Raw genomic sequence first — 10,700 nt, forward strand, 5'->3', positions numbered from 1 at the left:
AGTCCTCCTCGGGCTGACCTAACAACAAGAAGGGTCACATTCTGCCCTTGGCCCTCACACTGTGGCTTCTATTCCTGATGTTGAACATAACTCAATGTGGGCCTCCGTTTCCTTTATTTTATCATATCAATTAGAATTATATATTTTTGTGTTTGTTTAAAGGTTTTTGCTCATGTCAATATGTAAATCACACATAAATGGGTTTATAATGTCTGTTTTCTCTTTTGGTTTTTTGATTATTTGGTCCTTTTCTTTTTAACACACCTCATAGTTTTTTAGTGAAGGTTGAACATTTTTTTTTTTTTTTTTGGCCATGCCTGCAGCATGTGGAAATTCCTGGGCTAGGGACTGAACCCACACCACAGCAATGACCTGAACCACTGAAGTGACAGTGCCGGATACTTAAACTGCTGAGCCACCAGGGAACACGAGGGTACTGAACATTTTAAATGAATGCTTGTTGAGGCCCTGGACAATGTTTTCATTCTCTGAAAAGGAAGAAAAGTTTTCTTTCTACAGGTAAATGGAGTACCCGTGGGTCACTTTGACTCTGGTAAGTACAGTTAATTTTAGCTTGTGTTAGGCCTCGTCTATTTTAACTCCATTAGCTTAGAATAGGTCCTCGCTTCTCAAGTGTGTCCCTCAGACCCAGCGCAGGACATTTCTGGGGTCTCAACTGCAGCCCAGAGGCATTTGTCAAAGACCTTTCACTGTGGCAGAAACTCTAGGCTCTGTTTCTCCAGAACTATGCATGTATTAAGATCTTGGCTCAGCTTTTAGTTTTCCTGCTACTGTCTTCTGCTGGGTTTCCTGGAGTCTCACCTGAACATACACAGCCTTAGGAGCTGGCCAACAATTTGAATGAATCCCTGCCAACTTAGCCCAGTGAGAATAGCATTCATTTGATGTGGGAGCTCACTCCCTCATCCAGAAACTGCCTTCTGGGAAAAGCCAAGTGAATGTGGATTTCACTTTGGATCCTTTGCTTCTCTTAAGGATTAGAGATAATCTATTATTAATCACAATTTTTTAAAGTTTTATTGAAGTATATAGTTGATTTAAAAGGTTGTGATAATTTCTGAGTAATGACATTTTATTTATTTTTTGGGCTGCGCCTGCAGGGTAGGTAAGTTCCTGAGCTAGTGGTTGAATGCCGCAGCCACAGCAATGCCAGATCCAAGCCACAGCTGCGAACTTCGCTACAGCTGGCAGCAACACAGGAACCTAAACCCACCGAGTGAGGCCAGAGATTGAACCCACATCCTCATGGACACTATACTGGGTTTTTAACCTGATGAGCCACAACAGAAACTCTTAATCTCAATTCTTGACTGTATTGGTTGCTTTCAAAACATTTACACAGTTGTGTGTGTTCCAATTATTATAGTTGTTTTCAAGGAGTAGACAGGTATTCAGTTATCAATTGCCACTATGAACTATACAATTATAAAACAGAGCAGCTTAGAACAATCTGTGGTTCTGTGGGTTGACCAGGCTCAGCTGGAAAGAACTTACTAGGGATCATCAGGGCATTGTTGTCATGTGGTAGCTGAGGCTGGGGTCATCTGAAGCCTTAACTGGACTGGACATAGAAGAAGATGACTTCTTCATTCTTAAGTCTCAGGCCTCAGTGTCCCTTGGAGTCTTTCACTTTCCACATATTGTCTCATAATCCATGGCTGAGGCTCCTTACAGTATCGTCTCAGGAAAGGTATACTTCTTACAGTGTGACTCGCTGCTAAGATACCGGAGCAGAAATGTCCAAATTTGATAATGGCTATGTCTGTAAATAACTCAGCATAATTTCCACTACATTCTCTCAGTCACAGAGAAGACCCAAATTCAAGGGTGCAGAAACAGACTCCACTGCGTGATGTGGGAGTGGCAAGGTCACATTATAGGAAAGCACGTGGAATGAGACAGAATGTTGGGTCCACCTTTGGAAACTATAGATTGCCATAGATACAAGGTACTCTGTTGAGATTGAAATCAAAAGTCTCAATCAAAACTGACTTGAGAAGATAAAGAAAACCTGAACAGTCTTTCTTAAAAGAAAATATTAAGAACAAATATCCCAACAGTTGAAGTCTACCAAACATGTAATGTAGAAATTCCAATTCATCCCAAACAGTTTCAAATCATAAAAATGAGAGAACATTTTCTAAGTCATTATGTGAATATGGCATAACTTAATTCCAAAACTAGACAAAGACCCAGTAGGAAATGAATACTGCAGGTCAACTATATCCATGGATAGAGACGCAACTATCCTAACAAAACATCAGCAAACCAACTAGTGTTTGCTGTGGTTCTTTGAACAGCAAAAGATGAAATTAGACGTACAAGAGATTTATTTTGATGGATAAAATGAAAGACATATGAATAGATAGGTAAGCCTTTAGGCTGAAATAGGTCTGACATAAGTGAAAGGAGAGAAGGAAGGATGGAGTACTAGGAGCAGCCTCGGACGGCAGTACAGATTTAAGTAAGTTTCAGCAAAGCCCACAGAAGGTCCTCAAGTTAGTTGCTGGTTAAATGAGTTCCATGTGCCACAGGACTGGGTCAGTACTATTATCTTTACTGTGTTCAGCCAATAGTTTGGGGGCGGCCTAGGGGAAGTGTGTCCTTGACCCAAATGTAGTAGTGAATCCAGAGGAATGACACTGGGATCAGTTAGGTTCCTTGAAACAGGAGATGTTAAGTGATATAGTTTTCTTACCATTACACAAATCAAGCACTACATTTTAAAAACATATTTCTGTATTTTAAACATATAAAAATAAATGTTGAGGACAGCTCAGGGATATGAGATTATTTTAATATTAAAAACCAGTTTGGGAGTTCCCATCATGGCTCAGTGGTTAACGACTCCCACTAGGAACCATGAGGTTGTGGGTTTGATCCATGGCCTTGCTCAGTGGATTGAGGATCCAGTATTGCAGTGAGCTGTGGTGTAGGTCACAGATGCAGCTCAGATCCCACATTGCTGGGGCTGTGGCATAGGCTGCCGGCTGCAGCTCTGATGAACTCCTAGCCTGGGAACCTCTGTATGCTGTGGGTGTGGCCCTAGAAAAGACAAAAACAAAAACAAAAACCGTATGATCTACTTAAGAGACACAGAAAAAAATTCCATAAAAGTCAACACCGAATTATTATAAAAACTTTTAGCAAAATAGGAATATAGAGGCCCTTTTTTAAGTTGCGATGAGATAGCTAAAAGAAACTAAGAGTAAACTTGAAAAACAATCATGAAATAATGGAATTATTCCCTTTAAGACCAAGAAAAACAAGGATGCCCACTCTCTCTGCTCCTATCCAATATTGCACTACAGGAAGAAAAAAAAGATTAAAAGCATAATGACAGAAAGAAGAGATAAAACTGTCATTAATTGCAAAGAATATCACTGCTTCTTTGAAAAACCCAAAACTACCCACAGACAAATTACGTGCAAAGAAAAGCAAAGGGATGAGAAGAAATAAGACACTCTTTTAGATAAACATTACCTCGGAAAGATATGCCTTACCAGATAGGATCGAGTAAAATAAAATAGTGTAATATCAGTGTAGAGATAGACCTCAAGGGAATATCATAGAGCACCCTCCCCCCAAAACCCCATGCATCTTAGTTTGGTCTATGATAGCAAAATATCATAAACTGAGTGTATTAAACAACAAACATGTATTTCTCACAGTTCTGGAGACTGAGAATTCCAAGATCAAGGTGCCGGTAGATTTGGTATCTGATGAGAGCCCATTTCCTGGTGTGCAGATGGCTGTCTTTTCCCTGGGACCTCCTATGGCAGAGAGAGTTAGAGAGAGATTGAGAGCTGGCTCCCTCGTCTCTTCTTATAAGGGCACTAATCCTATTGTGCGGACCCCATTCTTATGACCTCATCTAACCCTAATTACCTCCAAAGGCCCCTCCACCTACCTTCACACTGGGGTTTAGGGCTTTCAACCTATGCATTTTGAGGGGACAGAGGCATTCCCTTCATCACACCAAGTACATGGAAATTTGCTTTATGATAGACTGGGCACTGTTCTTCTCTTTCATCCCCCATCGTCCTGAATGTGAAGCAACATATACCTGGAAAAAGAGACAATGACTGGATGGTTTTCGCATCCCTTGAGTTGCCAAAGATTTTCTTGACAATTCAGAAATTCCATACCTGATAGCTCACCGTCCAAAAGCAAAATTAATTTTATATTAACATAAAGTCTAACATTAACTCTAGGAAGCCTGCATTATGTTTGACCACCTCCAAAGCCTTTCTTTTCCCACTCATTGTCTACTTCACCCCAGCCAACAAATCCCATCTTTCAATTCCAATTAAATGTGGATAATATAGACCACCAATAATAGATGTAGGGTCACGGATCGAGTCAGATAACTGAATGTTCTCACCATCTCCAGACAAACCCTCTTTCTGCCTGTGACTCATGGATCTTACACTGGTTTACTGTGAGAACTAAACATGGAGAGGTTGACGCTGTCCCCAGGTGGCAGATGGGGTGAACTGCCTATGAAACGATGCAATCAGCTCCGGGCAGAATACATTTCAAAATGTTTCTCCCTGTGGAGTTTGACAGAAACAGGCAATTTTTGCTCTAACTGTCATGTGTTTCAGCAAATCACACTGGCTGTTCTGAGGGGTCACCTTTCAAGCCCACAAGGGACTGTTTGAGTTCTTTGGCGTCAAACTGCCAGACCAGAGCTGAAACAGAATGTCACCCAGGCAGTTCCAGTTTGTTCTACTCAAGAATTTGTTATACGCAGACCAAGGCCTGGCTTTCAGTACCGAGGGGTAATGACATTTCTTGGCTTGACCATAAAGTCCTCTTGACCATATCAGGCTGATGAGATTTTAGTTTCTGCTTACATGAGATTTTGTGATGGGAACAGCCATCTAAAATGGTTGATAAGAAAAAAATAAGGTGACCTATTTCAAAGCAACTCTGTGTTCATGTGATTTGGCCAGTGGACCTTCTTTTAAATGGATCTATTAATCAAGTTGGAATTTGTAAAATGTGAGCCCCCCAAAAGTTTGTAAAATGTGAGACCACCAAAATGACACAAAGTTTTAATCCCAATACTGTTTTTATGTGTGTGTGTTCTAAAAATACGCTATAATCATGTTTCTGCCAAGGATGGACTATTGTCTTTAGGCCAAAGCTTGAGAATATAAAGTATAGCATCCAATTAGCTGCCCAGAGGAGAAAGAAGTATGTTTTTTTCCAAAACAATTTTTTATTGAAGTATTAGGATGTTGTGTTAGTTTCAGGTATACAGTGAAGTGATTCAGATATATATATATATTTATATTCTTTTTCAGATTCTTTTCCATTATAAGTTATTATAAGATATTGACTATATTTTCCTGTGCCATATAGTTAGTTCTTGTTGGTTATCTCTTTCATATACAGTAGTGTGTATCTGCTAATCCCAACCTAATTTATCCCTTCCTCCATTTCTCCTTTGATAACCATAAGTTTGTCTTCTACATCTGTGAGTCTATGTCTGTTTTGTAAATAAGTTCATTTGCATCATTTTAAAAACGATTCCACATGTTAAGTGATATCATATATTTGTCTCTGTCTGACTTACTTCACTTCGCATGAAAATCTCTGGGTCCATCCATGTTGCTGCAAGTGCCATTATTTTCACTCTTTTTAATGGCTGAGTAATGGTCCATTATGTATGTATATGGAATTATATATTCCATTACACACACACACACACACACACACCCCATATCTTCTTTATCTACTCTTCTATCGATGGACATTTAAGTTGTTTCCAGGTCTTGGCTATTGTAAAGAGTGCTGATACAAACATTGGGGTACATGCATCTTTTCAAAGTAGAATTTGTTTTCTTCCCAACATATAACCATGAGATTGAGGGATTATATGGTAACTCTATTTTTGGTTTTTAAGGTACCTCCATACTCTTCTCCATAGTAGCTGGACCAAGAAACATGCATTTTAAGGGCAGAGAACCTCCAAAGCTATAACATGGCCTGAGCATACTAACCTGAGTAAGCAGGAGCTGGATCGCCCTTGGGAAATGTGTGTCCACACTGTTGGGCACATGTGTAGTCTCCAAGTTTGCCACTGTGGCCATTCTGTTTAGCTGGCTATTGTTCAGTTCCAAGGTGGTGGATCATGATGGCTGGCTAATGTCAACTGCAGAGTCATTCTGTCCACACGGTTGTTCAGTGTCTCTTCTGTGGTGGGATGCTTTCTGGCTGGCATTAATTGATACAAAAATTTTCACACTGTGCATCTCCCATAGTCCCCTCCATATGCCTCTCCCTCAGCCCTCCTTGTGTCTAAGGGTCCAGGCCTCTTCTTTCCAGGCTCTTGGCCGGCTAGCCACGCTGTAGGTCTCAGGCCAGGAATCTCTATATAGTCTGACTTTGAGCTGCTATGCCTTCTGTGCCAGAGGTGTCACTGGCATCCCTACTCATTAGGAAGAGCTTTGCTCCCATCCTCACCCTACTGTCTTTCAAGGCCATCTGGATGTGGCTGCAGTACAGCCACCAGGTATTCCAGCTTCCACCCACAAACTGAGCCCAACCACCCATACACCAACTGCAAGTTTTTGCTGGCTTTATGGCACTTCTTCCCCCACATGGCCCCAGGAGAGTTGGAGGTCTACAAGGAAGGTCTACCAATGCAACCACAGACGGTGACACAGTGTCTGGGCTACCAGCTCCTGCAGCTTACCTGCGCTCTCTGGTCCAGCTCAGGCTCGATTCTGTATGTATCATTTCCATCCCTACTAGGGTCCATGGTGAGAGCTGTTGCTCAGAAGATGTAGAATTCTCCATTGCAGATGATATGGACTTTCTTTAGAACTTAGGAGTCTGCGTAATTCTTCTCCCACTAGGACTTCCTGTAAATTACACACTGCACCATGGACTCGTCCAACAGGAAAAAGTCAGCTGGATTGTATGGGCAAAGCATCAAGGCTCTTATACCACAGTCTGGACCTGCTGCAGACACTTATCCTGCTCTGGGCTCCACAGAGCGGGCAGCCTTGTGTGTTACCTGGTGTTTGGATCAGAGCATCATTTCCATGTGGAATTTGTCTCCATAACCCAAAGTCATCTAAGAGGTAGTGTGCTCTCTTCTTCTGGAAAAAGATCAAGATATAATTATCAGAGTTCTCCTTGTGGCTCAGTGTGTTAAGAACCCAACATAGTGTCTGTGAGGATGCGGGTTTGATCCCTGGCTTCGCTCAGCAGGTTAAGGATCCAGTATTGCTGCAAGCTACCATGTAAGCTGCAGATGTGGCTCAGATCTGGTGTTGCTGTGGCTGTGCCATAGACCCCAGCTGCAGTTACAAATAGACCCCTAGTTGGGGAACTTCCATATGCCATAGATGTGGCTTAAAAAAAAAAAAAGAGGATGATCCCACTGTGGTGCAACAGGATCAGCAGCATCTTGGAAGCACTGGGACGCAGGTTCAATCCCTGGCCCAACACAGTGGGTTAAGGATCTGGCATTGCCAAAGCTGTGGCTTAGGTTCCAACTGTAGCTCAGCTCAGATCTGATCCCTGGCCTGGGAACTCCATGTCTTGGGGTGGCGGAAAAAAAAAAAAAGAAAGAAAGAAAGAAAGAAAAAGAAAAAGATGCAGGTGTCAGGTTTTCACTTTGCCAGGACTATCGAGGCTTGCCCCTGACCACTGGACCCTCATACTTTACTGAAGGGGCAGGTCCCGGACTCTGACAGGGTTTATCTCCCATGCTCCGGAGCGCATGTTTCTTCTCAAGGCCTCCAGGGTCCCTGCCGCCTCTTCCCGGCCCTGCTCAATCAGCATTGGCAGCACTGATGTAATGGATCGATGTGACAGCCTATGGAATCTCTAGATTTTATCATGACTGACAGCGGGAGTGTTCAGAGAAGCCTGAAGCAAAACTGTAAATGAATGTGCCTGTCCATTCCATGCGAAGGCACGCTCTTTCTGATAAGACTAGAAAACAGCCCCCACCTCATTTTGTCAATTCAATGCCTGCACACCATTCCTCTGAGGCATTTATTCATCCGCTCTGGCCACAGAGCTACATCAAGCACAGTGGATGCAACTGGGGCTCCAACTTGGCTGAGCACGCAATGGTCTTGGGTCATTCTCCTGGATCCAGCTAGTTTCAGCAAGGCTCACACTGGTGAATTAAATGGAAATAGGACAGCAACAATCATCCTTGCATCCTTTTGGTTTAGAGGGTGGCATTTATCTTTATCCCACCCGCATCCGCAGAATATGACACTGCGATTAAACGTCTTGGCTGGGAGGATGGAAGGGGGTAGTTTCAGAGACTTTCCACTTGGCCTTTCCTAACCATGATACAGCTGTCACCTTCATCTCAAGGTGAAACCATCCTTGATTCCAACCATCAAGGATGTTGGAATTACACAGGGGTTGGGGAAATGACCAAATGGATGGATCGGTGGACCCAGTGGACCTGCTGTGAGCTGGACTTTTCCTTCGGACTCTTTCCACCTCCTGGACCCATAATCCTCCACTGCAGCAAGGAGGCCACGGTATTTGCTTCAGATCTCTGATCACCACTGTCCACTCACACCCTGTGTCTGAAAGTCCTCAAGAAGTCTTGCTCTTCCTCTTCCCTCAGAGTAGTCAGTCCAACAAAGGACCGCAGGTCCTTTCAGGGATAGGACATGGGGGTAATTGCAGGAATTACTGCTGAAACATTTCAGGGTTCTTTCTCTAAGTCTCCAGCCACCTCTTGGGTCAATGTGCTCTGAGTATTGGCTCAAATCAGAAGTGAGCAGGGGATCAAAACATTTTGCTGGGCAGTTCCCACTGTGGTGCAGCAGAAACAATTAGTATCCATGAGGATGTGGGTTCAATCCCTGGCCTCACTCAGTGGGTAGGAGATCTGGTATTGCTGTGAGCTGTGGTGTAGGTTGCAGACACGGCTTGGATCCCACGTTGCTGTGACTGTGGTGTAGGCCAGCAGCTGTAGCTCTGATTTGACCCCTAGCCTGGGAACCTCCATATGCCATGGGTACAGCCCTAAAAAAGAAGAAAACAAAATACAAGAAAAACCATTTTACTGGGTGATGGCCTTCTGCTCCTCCATTCGTGCTTTCTCTGGGTTGGAGAAATTAAGAAGCACTCTTATTACACGACTGTTTTGCCTGAAGTAAGCCAGGGTCTACAAACCATCTTCACAACTTCCTATGGGTTGAGTCTCTTTAGCTGCCCTCCCTTCCAGCCTCGCCAGCCATGATGGTCGTTGTGACTCCGTGGCTTCTGATGGTCAAGGGACCCTGCACAGCCCCATCCTAGGTCCATTAACAAACTCAGCTCTGTGTCTGTCTCACAGAGCCCTGACCTGCAGACTTCATCTGGCCACTTCTGGTCCCAACCACATCTGTTCAAGTCATTCAAGATGTAAAAGCCCAAACAAGATTAGATATACAAAAGATTTATTGGATGAGATGCCTGGGAAGAGAAAAGGGAGCTTGAGAAGATGTAGGAAAGGAGAACCTTTGGACCATAATGCAGGTCTGCCATCTGTGAAAGCAGAGGAGGGAAGAATTGGATTGGTAGAGTCTCAGATTATAAGGATGCTCTGTGAAAAGCCTTGGCTAGGCTGATGGAGAGCCTTGAGCCAAAGCTGACCTTTAGAGAAATCTTGCATCCAACAAATGGCCCTATTTTAGCACACACACTATGCTCAGTCATTGGCTGGGAATGATCCAATGGCAGCATTGATTGAGGATGAACAGAGAAGACTTCAAAGAGGGACAATTGGAGTCAATCATCTACGTTCCAGAGTGGGTTTTATTTTTTTAAATTTGTTTTTGTTTTGGGGTGTTTTTTTGTTTTGGTTTGGTTTGGTTTGATTTGCTGTACCTGTGGTGTGTGGAAGTTCCTGGTCCAGGATCCAAACCTGCACCATAGCAGTGCCCTGAGCCACAGCAGTGACAATGCCAGATCCTTAACCCACTGAGCCACCAGGGAACTCCTCCAAAAGTTTTGAATCATTGTGGTTGCCTTGCCCAGGACCACACAGTAAATCTCATTAAAGAAGAATACATCCTTAGATGCAGCATAATCTGCAAAGATTCTCTGACCCTCCAGGAAGGAGAAGCTATTATATTGTTAGACAGAGCAGTGTCTTCCCTTCTTGCATTCTCTCATTTTTCAGACTGTGTCCTGGTTCTATCTGCATTTAAGAAAAGAAATCCATTACTTACTCATCTCCTGATGGCCCCTCTTTAGCTACATGAAGGCCCTGCCAGAGTCTTTACCGATTGATTGATTGCCTTTTTTAGGGCCGCACCTGGGGCATATGGAAGGTCCCAGGCTAGGGGTCGAATCAGAGCTGCAGCTGCCAGCCTATGCCACAGCCACAGGAACACGTGATCCAAACCATGTCTGTGGCCTACACTATACTCAGGCAATGCTGGATCCATAAGCCACTGAGCAAAGTCAGGGATCGAACCTGCATCCTCATGGATGCTAGTCAGGTTTGTTACCAGCCACCATGGGAACTCCCTCCTGCCAAGGTTTTTAAGTGACCAGTTTCCTTTACTGTCACCTCCAAAGAGACTTAACTTTCTTCTTCACTTTCTGTTCCTTTACCTTATTTTTCTCCACCACACTTATTACTGTCTATAATGTTATTATATATTTGCATGTTTTACTGATCAGTTTTGTGTCCCCTA

The sequence above is a fragment of the Phacochoerus africanus genome, chromosome 12 (genome assembly GCF_016906955.1).
Source record: "Phacochoerus africanus isolate WHEZ1 chromosome 12, ROS_Pafr_v1, whole genome shotgun sequence".
Lineage (NCBI taxonomy): Eukaryota > Metazoa > Chordata > Mammalia > Artiodactyla > Suidae > Phacochoerus > Phacochoerus africanus.